Below are 16453 nucleotides of genomic sequence, written 5' to 3'. Positions count from 1 at the left end.
TTGGTGAGAGATCTGGAGAATGTGCTGGCCAGGGCAGCAGTCGAACACTTTCTGTATCCAGAAAGGCGCGTATAGGACCTGGAACATGCTATCGTGCATTATCCTGCTGAAATGTAGGGTTTCGCAAGGATCGAATGAAGGGTAGAGCCACGGGTCATAACACATCCGAAATGTAACGTCTACTGTTCAGAGTCGCGTCAGTGCGAATAAGAGGTGACCGAGACGTGTAACCAATGGCACCCCATACCATCACGAAGGGTGATACGCAAGTATGGCGATGACGAATACACGCTTCCAATGTGCGTTCACCGCGATGTCGCCAAACACGGATGCGACCATCATGATGCTGTAAACAGAACCTGGATTCATCCGAATAAATGACCTTTTGCCATTCGTGCACCCAGGTTCGTCGTTGAGTACGCCATCGCAGGCGCTCCTGTCTGTGATGCCGCGGCTAGGGTATCCGCAGCCATGGTCTCCGAGCTGATAGTCCAAGTTGCTGCAGACGTCGTCGAACTGTTCGTGCAGATGGTTGTTGCCTTGCAAATGTCCCCATCTGTAGACTCAGGAATCGAGGCGTGGCTGCACGATTCGTTACAGCCATGCGGATAAGATTCCTGTCATCTCGACTGCTAGTGATACGAGGCCGTTGGGATCCAGCACGGCGTTCCGTATTACCCTCCAGAACACACCGATTCCATATTCTGCTAACAGTCATTGGATCTCGACCAACGCGAGCAGCAATGTAGTGATACGATAAACCGCAATCACGATAGGCTACAATCCGACCTTTATCAAAGTCGGAAACATGATGCTACGCATTTCTCCTCCTTACACGGGGCATCACAACAACGTTTCACCAGACAATGCCGGTCAACTGCTGTTCGTGTATGAGAAATCGGTTGGAAACTTTCCTCATGTCAGCACGTTGTAGGTGTCGCCACCGGCGCCAACCTTGTGTGAATGCTGTGAAAAGCTACTCATTTGCATATCACAGCATCTTCTTCCTGTCGGTTAAATTTCGCGTCTGTAGCACGTCGTCTTAGTGGTGTAGCAATTTTAATGGCCAGTAGTGTAGTTACGGGTCCTTGATCCAGTCTCCTCAAAATACGTTCCTTTGGTGAAAGTTCTTCAAGGCAAGCAGGGACGTTCACATATGTTGCGCATTCATTCTGATGTCACACACCTGCCGGAACAGTGTTTGTCGTATCGCAAACAGTCTAACAGTATAATAGTAAAGAGATACTTGGAATACCGCCATTTGATGGGCATGATTCTTAATGTTTAAGGCTATTGTACTATGACGGACGTGGTTAAAGAAAATGCTGTCGATCACTACTCTTCACCCAAGCGTATTTGAATAGAAAAATAGTGAATCTAACCTGACGTATATGGTGAAGTGAACTTTAATTACACTGAAAATCTGCCTTCAGCAGCTATTCAAGTGAAGCCGCAGGGGTATCAACGCGGTCCATGGCACCTTGCCACGGTTCGCGCGGTGAGTCCTCCCTCGGGCATGAGTGTGTGTGTTGTCCTTAGAGTAAGTTAGTTTAAGTTAGATTAAGTAGTGTGTAAGTCTAGGGACCGATGACCTAAGCAGTTTGGCCCCATAGAAATTCCTATCCAAGCAGATGTTGGTGTCCACACACAGGCCGTATTAGATTTTAACGAAGCAGACGTACAAGTAGGCCGCATTAATAGCCCTCGAGAATCAAACCACTGATTCAACTGACATAACGCTGAGGTTTCCATTATACGTGATGAGGATAAAGATAAATTCAAAACTGAGTAAGAAAAGAAGTTGCATGTCACCAAAAGTCTTGTCAGCAATTCTAAAGAAAGTTTTCAGATGCTTATGTTGGAAAAACGATAAAGGAATGTTTTTATTTGGGGCAGTTCGCGGTTAGGCTGCAGAAGAAATAAAAAGAAAAGGAAAAATACCATGGAGTTATTTTAGTAAGCTAAACAAGGTTTTCGAAACTTTGCTTCCGACATGTCTGGAAAGGAAATTTTTCAGTTTGTGTGTGTTATCAGTATTATCAGTCAAATGCAACGTACTGCTGAGTGACCAGTCGAAGATATTTGTACAGAATTACTGGGTACGACCTGAAGTCAAATAAATGGGCCAGGAAAGAGACCAAAATGGGTTACACAAAACTAGTTGTCATGAATGTGATAAGTTTTATGTCGGTCAATCAGGCAGACACAGAGTAACTAAGCTGGCTGAACATGAACGCAGTCGGAGAGTGTAGAAATCTGATTCCACATTTTCTGAGCATGTACTGAGTGAGGGTCACAACTACCAGCCACAGTCCCACGTCCTTACTTAGCAAACAAAAGCCAAATCTCAGTGTGTCGGAACATCAATAATACAATGCTTTTCACTTATTATGAAGTGAAAAACATAACTATAAGTAAATTGAAACTGGTGGGACGTGTAGCTAGGTGAGTCGATGGTAGATGAAACATTGATTGCCAGAGATAAAAAGCAATGGAAGACCGGTGGATGGCATTAGAAAGTGTAGGACCGACGTCGAAATGTGTACCTCATTATTCTAGAGACTGGGCACTGATAAACTGAATTTTCCCTCGACGCAATTAAAAAAATTGCTTCAAAACGCCACCCGGTATCGGCTTACACTGGTTACAATTAGAACTGAAAGAGAATAAAAGAAAATAAAAAGTGGACACGAAATCTCCACAAAAATTCACCCTCTTTCAGAAGATTTTAACTGTTACATGAATGTACAACAAAGGATCTTGAGGTATACTCCTAGCTCACTCATTTTTTAATTCTTAATTTCTTTGCGTGTTTTTGATACTTGCATTGTTTAATTCATAAATTTCGGGCGTATTATAGTATTTGGGAGCTGTAGCATCGCGTTTTAGTACCTGAATGGTGTAAAATCGCGTAGTCTCCTTCCGCCGCCGAGCAGTGTGTCAGCAGTGCGCAAGTAGCAGCATTACTGCATTTACTAGGCAATCTTGTATTTTAATAACCGTATAAATTTTGTCTCGATTTGTTTGCGCTCTCTGTAGATTAGTTCAGACGTTCTTTGCACAACAGTTTTTAGCATGGATAGGGACTTCAACTGCTGTGTTCGGATGCAGGCTGAGTTGGCATCCCTTCGCTCCCAGCTTCAGGCATTGTTGGCTTCGGTCACACAGCTTGAGGCTGTTGCCAATGGGCATCACTGTGGGGTTCCAGATGGGGGTTTGTCGGGGACGGCCAGCTCGTCCCCCGCATCCCCCGGTCGGACTACGACTGTGGTAGCCCGGGATACTGCACACATTGAGGGTGATCCCTCACCTGTGGTAGAGTGGGAGGTCGTCTCAAGGTGTGGCAGAGGGTGAAAGACATTCCGGAGGGCTGAACGGAAGGCCTCTCCAGTTTGTCTGACGAACCGGTTTCAGGCTCTGTCTCAGGTTGATACTGATCTTCGGCCTGACATGGCTGCTTGTCCTGTTCCAGAGGTTGCCCCTCAGTCTGCAAGATCTGGGCGGTCGCAGAGTGTGGGCTTACTGGTAGTTGGGAACTCCAACGTCAGGCGCGCAATGGGGCCCCTTAGGGATATGGCAGAAAGAGAGGGGAAGAAAACCAACGTGCACTCCGTGTGTATACCGGGGGGAGTCAATCCAGATTTGGAAAGGGTCCTTCCGGATGCCATGAAGGGTACAGGGTGCACCCATCTGCAGGTGGTCGCTCATGTCGGCACCAATGATGTGTGTCGCTATGGATCCGAGGAAATCCTCTCTGGCTTCCGGCGGCTATCTGATTTGGTGAAGACTGCCAGTCTCGCTAGCGGGATGAAAGCAGAGCTCACCATCTGCAGCATCGTCGACAGGACTGACTGCGGACCTTTGGTACAGAGCCGAGTGGAGGGTCTGAATCAGAGGCTGAGATGGTTCTGCGACCGTGTGGGCTGCAGATTCCTCGACTTGCGCCATAGGGTGGTGGGGTTTCGGGTTCCGCTGGATAGGTCAGGTGTCCACTACACGCAACAAGCGGCTACACGGGTAGCAGGGGTCGTGTGGCGTGGGCTGGGCGGTTTTTTAGGTTAGATGGCCTTGGGCAAGTACAGAAAGGGCAACAGCCTCATCGGGTGCAGGGCAAAGTCAGGACATGCGGGGACCAAGCAGCAATCGGGATTGTAATTGTAAACTGTCGAAGCTCCGTTGGTAAAGTACCGGAACTTCAAGCGCTGATAGAAAGCACCGAAGCCGAAATCGTTATAGGTACAGAAAGCTGGTTGAAGCCAGAGATAAATTCTGCCGAAATTTTTGCAAAGATACAGACGGTGTTTAGAAAGGATAGATTGCATGCAACCGGTGGTGGAGTGTTCGTCGCTGTTAGTAGTAGTTTATCCTGTAGTGAAGTAGAAGTGGATAGCTCCTGTGAATTATTATGGTTGGAGGTTACACTCAACAACCGAGCTAGGTTAATAATGGGCTCCTTTTACCGACCTCCCGACTCAGCAGCATTAGTGGCAGAACAACTGAGGGAAAATTTGGAATACATTTCACATAAATTTTCTCAGCATGTTATAGTCTTAGCTGGAGATTTCAATTTACCAGATATAGACTGGGACACTCAGATGTTTAGGACGAGTGGTAGAGACAGAGCATCGAGTGACATTATACTGAGTGCACTATCCGAAAATTACCTCGAGCAATTAAACAGAGAACCGACTCGTGGAGATAATATCTTGGACCTACTGATAACAAACAGACCCGAACTTTTCGACTCTGTATGTACAGAACAGGGAATCAGTGATCATAAGGCCGTTGCAGCATCTCTGAATATGGAAGTAAGTAGGAATATAAAAAAAGGGAGGAAGGTTTATCTGTTTAGCAAGAGTAATAGAAGGCAGATTTCAGACTACCTAACAGATCAAAACGAAAATTTTTGTTCCGACACAGACAATGTTGAGCGTTTATGGAAAAAGTTCAAGGCAATCGTAAAATGCGTTTTAGACAGGTACGTGCTGACTAAAACTGTGAGGGACGGGAAAAACCCACCGTGGTTCAACAACAAAGTTAGGAAACTACTGCGAAAGCAAAGAGAGCTTCACTCCAAGTTTAAACGCAGCCAAAACCACTCAGACAAACAGAAGCTAAACGATGTCAAAGTTAGCGTAAGGAGATCTATGCGTGAAGCGTTCAGTGAATTCGAAAGTAACATTCTATGTACCGACTTGACAGAAAATCCTAGGAAATACTGGTCTTACGTTAAATCAGTAAGTGGTTCGAAACAGCATATCCAGACACTCCAGGATGATGATGGCATTGAAACAGAGGCTGAAATATCAGAAGCTGAAATATCAGAAGCTGAAATACTAAACACATTTTTCCTAAGCTGTTTCACAGAGGAAGACCGCACTGCAGTTCCTTCTCTAAATCCTCGCACAAACGAAAAAATGGCTGACATCGAAATAAGTGTTCAAGGAATAGAAAAGCAACTGGAATCACTCAACAGAGGAAAGTCCACTGGACCTGACGGGATACCAATTCGATTCTACACAGAGTACGCGAAAGAACTTGCCCCCCTTCTAACAGCCGTGTACCGCAAGTCTCTAGAGGAACGGAAGGTTCCAAATGATTGCAAAAGAGCACAGGTAGTCCCAGTCTTCAAGAAGGGTCGTCGAGCAGATGCCCAAAACTATAGTCCTATATCTCTGACGTCGACATGTTGTAGAATTTTAGAACATGTTTTTTGCTCGAGTATCATGTCGTTTTTGGAAACTCAGAATCTACTATGTAGGAATCAACATGGATTCCGGAAACAGCGATCGTGTGAGACCCAACTCGCTTTATTTGTTCATGAGACCCAGAAAATATTAGATACAGGCTCCCAGGTAGATGCTATTTTTCTTGACTTCCGGAAGGCGTTCGATACAGTTCCGCACTGTCGCCTGATAAACAAAGTAAGAGCCTACGGAATATCAGACCAGCTGTGTGGCTGGATTGAAGAGTTTTTAGCAAACAGAACACAGCATGTTGTTATCAATGGAGAGACGTCTACAGACGTTAAAGTAACCTCTGGCGTGCCACAGGGGAGTGTTATGGGACCATTGCTTTTCACAATATACACTCCTGGAAATTGAAATAAGAACACCGTGAATTCATTGTCCCAGGAAGGGGAAACTTTATTGACACATTCCTGGGGTCAGATACATCACATGATCACACTGACAGAACCACAGGCACATAGACACAGGCAACAGAGCATGCACAATGTCGGCACTAGTACAGTATATATCCACCTTTCGCAGCAATGCAGGCTGCTATTCTCCCATGGAGACGATCGTAGAGATGCTGGATGTAATCCTGTGGAACGGCTTGCCATGCCATTTCCACCCGGCGCCTCAGTTGGACCAGCGTTCGTGCTGGACGTGCAGACCGCGTGAGACGACGCTTCATCCAGTCCCAAACATGCTCAATGGGGGACAGATCCGGAGATCTTGCTGGCCAGGGTAGTTGACTTACACCTTCTAGAGCACGTTGGGTGGCACGGGATACATGCGGACGTGCATTGTCCTGTTGGAACAGCAAGTTCCCTTGCCGGTCTAGGAATGGTAGAACGATGGGTTCGATGACGGTTTGGATGTACCGTGCACTATTCAGTGTCCCCTCGACGATCACCAGTGGTGTACGGCCAGTGTAGGAGATCGCTCCCCACACCATGATGCCGGGTGTTGGCCGTGTGTGCCTCGGTCGTATGCAGTCCTGATTGTGGCGCTCACCTGCACGGCGCCAAACACGCATACGACCATCATTGGCACCAAGGCAGAAGCGACTCTCATCGCTGAAGACGACACGTCTCCATTCGTCCCTCCATTCACGCCTGTCGCGACACCACTGGAGGCGGGCTGCACGATGTTGGGTCGTGAGCGGAAGACGGCCTAACGGTGTGCGGGACCGTAGCCCAGCTTCATGGAGACGGTTGCGAATGGTCCTCGCCGATACCCCAGGAGCAACAGTGTCCCTAATTTGCTGGGAAGTGGCGGTGCGGTCCCCTACGGCACTGCGTAGGATCCTACGGTCTTGGCGTGCATCCGTGCGTCGCTGCGGTCCGGTCCCAGGTCGACGGGCACGTGCACCTTCCGCCGACCACTGGCGACAACATCGATGTACTGTTGAGACCTCACGCCCCACGTGTTGAGCAATTCGGCGGTACGTCCACCCGGCCTCCCGCATGCCCACTATACGCCCTCGCTCAAAGTCCGTCAACTGCACATACGGTTCACGTCCACGCTGTCGCGGCATGCTACCAGTGTTAAAGACTGCGATGGAGCTCCGTATGGCACGGCAAACTGGCTGACACTGACGGCGGCGGTGCACAAATGCTGCGCAGCTAGCGCCATTCGACGGCCAACACCGCGGTTCCTGGTGTGTCCGCTGTGCCGTGCGTGTGATCATTGCTTGTACAGCCCTCTCGCAGTGTCCGGAGCAAGTATGGTGGGTCTGACACACCGGTGTCAATGTGTTCTCTTTTCCATTTCCAGGAGTGTATATAAATGACATAGTAGATAGTGTCGGAAGTCCCATGCGGCTTTTCGCGGATGATGCTGTAGTATACAGAGAAGTTGCAGCATTAGAAAATTGTAGCGAAACGCAGGAAGATCTGCAGCGGATAGGCACTTGGTGCAGGGAGTGGCAACTGACCCTTAACATAGACAAATGTAATGTATTGCGAATACATAGAAAGAAGGATCCTCTATTGTTTGATTATATGATAGCGGAACAAACACTGGTAGCAGCTACTTCTGTAAAATATCTGGGAGTATGCGTGCGGAACGATTTGAAGTGGAACGATCATATGAAATTAATTGTTGGTAAGGCGGGTACCAGGTTGAGATTCATTGGGAGAGTCCTTAGAAAATGTAGTCCATCAACAAAGGAGGTGGCTTACAAAACACTCGTTCGACGTATACTTGAGTATTGCTCATCAGTGTGGTATCCGTACCAGATCGGGTTGACGGAGGAGATAGAGGTGATCCAAAGAAGAGCGGCGCGTTTCGTCACAGGGTTATTTGGTAACCGTGATAGCGTTACGGAGATGTTTAACAAACTCAAGTGGCAGACTCTGCAAAAGAGGCGCTCTGCATCGCGGTGTAGCTTGCTCGCCAGGTTTCGAGAGGGGGCGTTTCTGGATGAGGTATCGAATATATTGCTTCCCCCTACTTATACCTCCCGAGGAGATCACGAATGTAAAATTAGAGAGATTAGAGCGCGCACGGAGGTTTTCAGACAGTCGTTCTTCCTGCAAACCATACGCGACTGGAACAGGAAAGGGAGGTAATGACAGTGGCACGTAAAGTGCCCTCCGCCACACACCGTTGGGTGGCTTGCGGAGTATAAATGTAGATGTAGATGTAGATGAATTTTAACTTTGTATCGAGACTAACTGTTAACCTCTATGCAAGCTGTATCCAGTCTGATCATGTGGTTGCCTCGATGGTTCGTTCATCGGTCAGTGTGCGACATGGCAATAACAAATTAAAAAAGGCGGTTTGCCTCCTCAGATTCAACAGATCTAATTCATACGTTTGCGCGCCATGATTCTCGGCGAGAGTGCGCACTACAACACCTCCCTCTCAAAGAATGCGCCTTTGGCACTTCCAGTTTCAAGATAGCAGTTGTTCGTGTAAGATGAAATCCACGTGCTGGCTGCATGTGCTCTTTCAAGACGTCGCCCTCATCCAAGGGGGATGACTAATTGGGCGTCTGCTGCTTCGCTTGCGTAGACTGTATGGTCTGTAGACATTCTTTTACTTTTATTTAATCGAATTTTTATGTTGTTGACAAGTTGCAACACCTTCTGAGCTTTTCTGGCATATAAGCATGGTTTTCCCGAATGTACGTTTGACCAAAAAGCGATTTTGGTAGCTGGAGTCCAAAGTATTCGTTAACCATGCGTTTTGCGTTGTTGTGGAGATATTTCCATAACAGTTTTCATCTCCTAACAAATATTTCTTTATATCTGCATCGAGAGGTGAAATACCAATTTTCATAAACTTTGCTTTACAATTTTTTTCATGTAACGAAATATTATTTTAAGAATTTTCGTCAAGAAGGCGTCCAATCCTAAGGCCGTGAAATAATGTCGCTATTAAGGCAATTTTCAGGCTCGATCTAAGAACTTTGGTATTTTATTTTTTGTCAGAAATAGAGAAATACATGAAACTTTCTGGCAGAATAAAACTGTGTGCCGAACCGAGACTCGAACACGGCACCCGAGTTCGAGTCTCGGTCCGGCACACAGTTTTAACCTGCCAGGAAGTCTTATCTCAAATGGCTCTGAGCACTATGGGACTTAAAATCTGAGGTCATCCGACCCCAGTCTCATATCAGCGCACACTCCGCTGCAGAGTGAAAATGTCATTCTTCAAAGAAATATATGTTTCAGCATTTTTGGAAATTTGAATCTATGGGGGTGAAACAATTGATGAAAGCTTTTTTTAAATACATCATTATTATCCCTTTCAGACCCTGTGGTTACAATTGTGTACATTAATTTTCACGACGTCTTAACTGCTATAGAAATATTTTTCCTCAATTGGGAGCTGATGTACACATTTGTGAATGTTCATTCTTTTCACCGTGCACAAGTGCTGCCATCTGTTGTGCAGCGCTATAAACATATCAACAGATTAATGTAGCAGTGCAGAGCAGTTTGTGATCTTGAAAGTACCTGGTAGTCTTTGGTAAGCTATAACCCACAGTATAGTTGAGTACCAGTATTGTTAATTTTCATGAACATTATAGAATGTTCGATTTATTTATTACAACAATCAATATTTCAAACTCATTTGTTTTAGTCAACAAAAAGGAGCGAAGTTTTTCTGTGTGCACAATTATAGCCATGAGGTCTCAAGAACAATGTTTTAGGTAACATTGAGTATCTTGTGTTTCCTTCACATGAAGTGATTGTTGGAACAGTTTCTTTTTATCCTGACGATTGTATAAGTTTTGACTGGGACTTATTCAAAACATATGAAGTATGTTGTATTACTAGGTATTGTTATGAGCAACAATTAGGAAGATAGACATAGCATTGAAACTCCAGTTGATGACAATGTCGTTAGGTCTACTGTAAATTATTATTTTAGGGGAATACCACTACTGATATTATTATTTGTGAATATTTCAGTTCTGTTCATCATGTCGAAGAAACAGTGTTTCAACGTTGAGCGAGATGCAGATGCCATTTTAGAGATGCTGCTGAATGGAGAGGTGTCAGATTTCGATTTGTCATCAGATGATGAATCAGTTCCTGATGTAGAACACTATTGTAGTTCTTGAAAATGCAATTATTCTTGGACGGTATGCCCAGAAATAGATTATTCCAACTCAGAACAAATTTACATCTTGTTAACAACATGGCTATACCAGCAGACAATAAAGACAAGTTTTATAAAGTTCGGCCTATATATACGGCCATCCGTAACAGATGTCTGGACTTATCTGTGGAGGAACAACTTGCTGTTGATGAGGCAATGATTCCATTCACAGGGAAGCTGTCAGTAAAACAATATGTGAAGGGACATTTTATGTGTTAAGAGTGGACAGGCTTATGGTTTTATTCTTTATCAGGGAGCATCGACTGAATTTCTGACATCTTTGTTGAAGGAATTTGGCCAATGTCCAACAGTAGTTTTACAATTAGCCCAGAGAATAAAAAACTAAATTGCGCATAAGATGTATTTTGACAATTTCTTTTCTTCATACAAGCTTTTCCAAGCGTTGAAACGAGAAAAAATTTGTGCTGCTAGAACTGTCAGAGTTAATCGTTTTGCAAATTCTCCTCTAATACCAGATAAGAAGGCAATGAGGAAGGAAAGAGGGTTTTCAGAAGAAATTTGTAGCGCAGATGACATAACACTGGTTAAATGTGTTGACAACAAAACAGGTGTTCTAGGCTCTAATTTTATTGGACAAAGTTGAACGCTAGGACAAAAAAGAAAGTTAAGTGGGATGGATACCTCGAATAGAAAACGAGGCCGACCATATGCCACACCTCCAGATACACCGGTTCAAGGACGACGAGGAAAAACTAGGCCTCCTGAAGAGATTGGTTCAAATGGTTCAAATGGCTCTGAGCACTATGGGACTCAACTGCTGTGGTCATCAGTCCCCTAGAACCTAGAACTACTTAAACCTAACTAACCTAAGGACATCACACACATCCATGCCTGAGGCAGGATTTGAACCTGCGACCATAGCAGTTGCACGGTTCCTGACTGCGCGGCTAGAACCGCGAGACCACCGCGGCCAGCCCTGAAGAGATTCAGTATGATGGAACACAACACTTGCCTCTTCATGAAAGTGGTGCACTGCCTACCAGGTGCAAATTTCCAGGATGCAAGGGACGTTTATGAATAAAATATGAAAACTGTAATGTACATCTTTGTTTGTGAAAGGAAAAAAACTGTTTCCATTTATTTCATGTCATTTAGAACCGCATAATGAACATAATTCCTGACTCATCTCATTTTTAATCAAAACTATGGTGAATTTTGCATGTATTTAGAGTGTAAATGATTTCAAATTTATGTGTAATGTTTAAATAAATTAGTTTTGTCTGCTATGATTTCAGTGTTGACTGAGACCCAGTGTACACAAATGTGTACAACATTTTTTTCGAAAATGGTAACGTATCTTTTTATAAATGATGCTTCTAAAATCATTAAAAAATCATCCAAGTCCATTACAGTATTTTTAAAAAAATTCCTTCCTCCAGAAAAAATTCGGGTCTGAAAGGTTAAAGAATTACTAGCGCTGACTTCTCTTAGGAAAATTATATTGCAAGTTAAGTTTCCCTATTCAAAAACATCTGACAACTGAAGTTACATTACTCACAGTCGATTCACAGATAATGAGATTTAAACAAAAAGCATTATCTAACGTCATTAAACCAGTATAAATGCAGATCATCAAATTACATATATCTCTGTTAACAAATCTTAGAAACGTTACAAAGTGAAATATAAATCTTGCCTTTTTATCAAAACGGTTTACGTACATTCTGGGGTTACTCAACAATTACAAATTATCATCCAACTCATCTATACTAATGCGCTGCCAAAAACAGAAATCATAATTGTTTAACATCTTTACCTTGCTTGCATGAAGACTTCTGCTTCCAAGTTCAACAATATTGACTACCTAAGTCAATCTAACGCTTGATGGCTTCACAAAGCACCCCGCAAAATCTGCCTGCTGTGTCGTCTTTTTCTCACAGACACCTACCTACAATTGCGAGCCAAGCGATCTCTTACTCCAACACTATAATAATCTCAGACCAAAAACAATATCTCTGGGTCTGCGATATAAAGCCTATCAAAGACACACATCGTCATAAAATCATATTCGGGTGCCACATACTTCCAGTCCCAAGAAAAAATTTAATAAGTAATGCTTGTCAGATCAAATGAAAGGAGACTGCGCCAAGAGGCACAAGCCCTGAAGCTAAAGGAAGCTTTCCAGTATACCTAAAGTGGTAACATCGAGTGGAAACCTATAAGAGAAATCAAACATTAAAGTGTTTTCGTGTCGAAGGAGCCAGCTGATGGAAATATCCATAACAGCTATTATAGGTCAGCCTCGACTTAGAACGGTATATAAGCATGAGATTATGAGAGAGGATTCAGAGGGAGAGCAGTAGTGGGCGCTCTGAGGATCCACCGTGTAGCTGCGCCAGGCAGCAGCAGCAGAAGGATGCAGAAGTCTGTGATTAGTTCTGGTGACACGCACATCAACTGCAAGATAAGTAATCATTATCTATTCTGGGGAATAGCTTTGAACGTAGACGATCTGTCTTTGTCTAAAGGAATAGATAGCATTTGTAGTTTCATAATTAACAAGAACAGTTTACGAAGTAATAATTGTCTCTTGTAAGCTTGGGCGAGTGGCCTGTTGATAAGAATAAACTGAGTCTGACATTTATTTAAGATAGGATTAGGAACTGTCATCAAAGAGATAATAAATGAATTACTTAAATACTGAACTCTTCAGCATACCCATCCTGCCATTAATCGTAACAGATCACCACTGCAACCAATAACCACAATTCTACCTCGGACAGCTTTCTCCCTCTCATCTCCGACAACAAAGGTGGACACTCCAACAACCCTCAGATTGTCGTAAACGTTCCTATTGAACTACAAAACTGTGCTGGGACGCGACAATACAAATATGCCCCGGTAGACTCACTCCTTTCACAACCTTCCAGCGGGCTTTAATAAATGCGACACATATTTGGAAGTATCTTGTACAACAAATGTGTGGTAAATTTATCTAACTGTATAAAATCATTAAACTCGAATGAATTGATAGTGCTCAGATGCACTGGTATCCATCATAATCTGGTTACAATATGAGTAAATTGTCTCGTAATCAAGGTTGTTGACAAATAAATCATGTACGGCAAAGTCAGTATACAATCCTAACCGTCAATATAACGGTATAGGAATGGGCAAGGGAAAGGAAGAGTCACGGCTGAAGTCTATGAGCATGCTGAAGTGACTCTATCATATAGTCAATTTCTTTTTGTGTTGTGCAGTTTCAACTACTTAGTAACCAATGTGGATTGCATTCAGTGTACCAATACATCTGAACTACATATAATTTTCCTCAGTCATGTGCAGAGATATAAGAGGTACTTGGCAACCAGTTACCAACCATAGTTGGCAATTATCATTATGTCAGTAATGTGACGACCAGCATCATCACTGCTCTTCATAGTAGAGATTCTTCCGAGATCCAAACGAGATATATGGTCACTTATGTTGAAGTATAAATAACAGTAGTAAATTGCTCCAATACCATAAACAGAGGAAGGAGACTGGGTAAGGGAAGGTACAAAAAAGTAGCAACAGTAAGGTAGTGGAACATGACCATTTTTACCTATGTCAGCATCAAGTACTCTACGTGATTTGAAAAAGTTCAGTATCCTAATGAAATTACAGACAGGATGAAGCAACAATGCTTTACATTAGAGTGAATAGGCAAAAGTGGAAGTGAACTCTGAATAAGACATCAATAAGTGTGGAATAAGGCTGCCCATTAGACATAGAATAACCTAACATGACAGAGAACATCACTGATTCATAATATTATACTGTGGCTCTCAGTGGCCTTGTGTATGCAATATTGTGATATAATTACTTAAGGTAACGTAACAGTGAAATCAAGAATTGAAAGGTTCCAGGTGGTCTTGTACTTGAAACATACATGCATATCCTAATAACTAAAGCAATGGAATAGAAAAATCAATCAGAGGCTGCAAGTGGTCTTTTTGCGGGCGCAAAGTAGACTAGTTTTACATGAAATAAATGCTGACCTTAATAGCAAAAATGTGACAGAAAACATAGTTCTTGCTCAAGGTGGCTTTTCCTTACATAGTATAAACCTCAAAACTAAGAAAGTATCATAAAATATCATTTACCTATAATTATATATGGCACACAGAGGCCTGTGAACAATTCAAAATGAAAATACCTAACTGGATATGGCTTTTACACGAACAAAGTGTATAAACAGCAGTATTATATAAAATTAAGGCTGTGTAGGGCCTGTATGTGTACATGATAGACAAACAGAATCATAGAATCAAAGTACAGTACCATGTGAGTAAAGGCACAATATCTGTGAGTTGTGTAGCACTCTCGGGGCTTCATAAAACTGTCTATTAAATAACCAGTATCTCTAACAATGTGAATATCTACAGGGAAGGATATGGGAATGATTGATAAGCGCAGTGCACTTTATCTGTAAAGAAGATGATTAACAGTCAATCGTCTTTCGTCTTGACTCAATAACTGCAACGGCCAAAACAAAGAAAAAATGTGATTATATAAATGCAAGCGTAACGACCGGAGTACCAAGTGCAATATAGCTTACTGACTAGAAAATGTAACATATCATAGTAAATCATGATATAAATATGCAAAGATGCGATTGAATTGCAGAAATAGTGGAACCTAGAAAAGTGATTATTAACCTTAAAAAAAAGGAGTGATGCATGCTAACGTACGGAGACAGTATCAAACGCAATCTCATAAGGAATGGTGAAAAAATGTTTTTAGGTGTGTAAAGCTTCTGTGACAGTCTCCTACAAACAACTCCAGTGACGTGGCACACGGTAAGACAGGTTTTCCTAGAAAGGACACAACACACACAAAAAAAATTTTCACATTAAACAATATCATTATTGAAGAATCATCAGTATATCAATATAATCCTCATTATCGTAGTGCAGCTCAGGAAATGAACACTCATTAGACATCAACATTTCATCATTATACGAAAATTTTGGTGCAGCTCAGGGCATGAACACTCATCTAACAGTACTCTTATACCTAACACAAAATGCAGAGACAAAATATCCCTAATCCTAAATTTTTATAGGCAGTCTGTCGAATTTACTCAGTACACTAACGGGAAACTGTTATTAAATGCCTAAAACGAAACAGTGTGAGAAGTGTCAGTGGTGTTTAGTATTCCTTATAAGCTGTTTGTTTCATACTTTCTACGTAATGCAGTACCTGCATGCCTTCATGTGCTTCTATTTATGAGCATAATGGATCGTTTGGATAGAATAAGAGTTCAGTAAGTTTGGTCTGCAAAACACAGGAACTGGATGAGTATATGCAATGGACATGAGTCACATGGTGCATTGATTTCTTAAATCTAGATAGTTGAATGCAAGTAAATTAGTGACATCATCTAGTACAAGATTTATACAGGGTGAGTCACCTAACGTTACCGATGGATATATTTCGTAAACCACATCAAATACTGACGAATCGATTCCACAGACCGAACGTGAGGAGAGGGGCTAGTGTAATTGGTTAATACAAACCATACAAAAATGCACGGAAGTATGTTTTTTAACACAAACCTACGTTTTTTAAAATGGAACCCCGTTAGTTTTGTTTAGCACATCTGAAAATGGAAACAAATACGTAATCAGTGCCGTTTGTTGCATTGTAAAACGTTAATTACATCGGGAGATATTGTAACCTAAAGTTGACGCTTGAGTACCACTCCTCCGCTGTTCGATCGTGTGTATCGGAGAGCACCGAATTACGTAGGGATCCAAAGGGAACGGTGATGGACCTTAGGTGCAGAAGAGACTGGAACAGCACATTACGTCCACATGCTAACACCTTTTTATTGGTCTTTTTCAATGACGCACATGTACATTACCATGACGGGTGAGGTACACGTACACACGTGGTTTCCGTTTTCAATTACGGAGTGGAATATAGTGTTGGTATATATATATAATTTTGTGACATCCAATTAAAAAAATTTCCTTTTTCTGACGGACACACATTTGTGACATATATATATATATATATATATATATATATATATATATATATATATATATATATATATATATATATATAAATGCACAAACATAGAGGAAGAGATTCCACACACT

The sequence above is a fragment of the Schistocerca americana genome, chromosome 3, assembly GCF_021461395.2.
Source record: "Schistocerca americana isolate TAMUIC-IGC-003095 chromosome 3, iqSchAmer2.1, whole genome shotgun sequence".
Lineage (NCBI taxonomy): Eukaryota > Metazoa > Arthropoda > Insecta > Orthoptera > Acrididae > Schistocerca > Schistocerca americana.
This window is presented reverse-complemented; position numbering follows the sequence as displayed.